Below are 807 nucleotides of genomic sequence, written 5' to 3' on the forward strand. Positions count from 1 at the left end.
ATGCCGGCTCTTTCCTTCTCGTTGCTGTGACCCACACGGAACACCTGCCTCCCCTTCTCCATTTCCCATCGATCCCTCACGCGGTCTCTCCCTTGACAGCTCCTCAGACGTGGCAGGGCCTCAGGGGCGCTGTCTACACTGGCGGCACCGGGAGCTGGCGGCGCCTTCTCCATCTCGGAACGTCAGGTGGCCCAAGTGTTGAGGAACCCAAGGGCCTGGTGTCGAGGAAGATGCTTTGGAGTCAACTCTTAGTTCAAATTCCCTCCAAAAGCCCTGGGATTGGAGCAGGGACAACCTCTGCGCTGCGATGCTCCAGGAGGGCGGTCTGACCTTTTCCGAGTCATGCAAACGGAGCCCTGACCATGGTCCAAATGCCCCTGGAAGCACTTCCTGCACAGACGAAATCACGGAATCCTGGCCCAAAACAGAACCATGTAGAGGGGTCCTTCCCCCCACAGGACGAAGCTGAAGTAGCGGTGGAGTCACAGAGCGGGACGCGCAAGAGCGGGGCTGCGAACCGGACCTCTGACCCGCACCCCTGACCCGGGGTCTCGCGAAGCTACGACTGTAAGATAACGGGGGCCCCGCACGTGGCACACAGCAGACACGCAAAACACGGCAGCCGGGCTCGAGGCCGGGGAAGGCCACAGGGCAGAGCAGCGTTTTACTAGTATTTTCCTCAGGAGGGAAATGGGGCCGGGCCTGGCCGGTGACTCCGCTGGGGCAGACACCATTGGTGGGCACGGGTCGACCCCAAGGAGAACACAATGGGCGCTGGGCCGGCTCGGCCCCAACACCCTGGGCGAC

The 807-nt window shown here is 62.3% G+C and overlaps 1 protein-coding gene across 1 annotated transcript in view; it reads right to left on the minus strand.

Annotated features, from left to right (window-relative positions):
* The window catches only part of BLM (Bloom syndrome RecQ like helicase), an 88,732-nt gene that overhangs the window by 87,659 nt on the left and 266 nt on the right, over positions 1-807 (minus strand). The gene's annotated exons all lie outside the window — the stretch shown is intronic.

The sequence above is a fragment of the Myotis davidii genome, unplaced genomic scaffold (genome assembly GCF_000327345.1).
Source record: "Myotis davidii unplaced genomic scaffold, ASM32734v1 scaffold324, whole genome shotgun sequence".
NCBI classification, from domain to species: Eukaryota; Metazoa; Chordata; class Mammalia; order Chiroptera; family Vespertilionidae; genus Myotis; species Myotis davidii.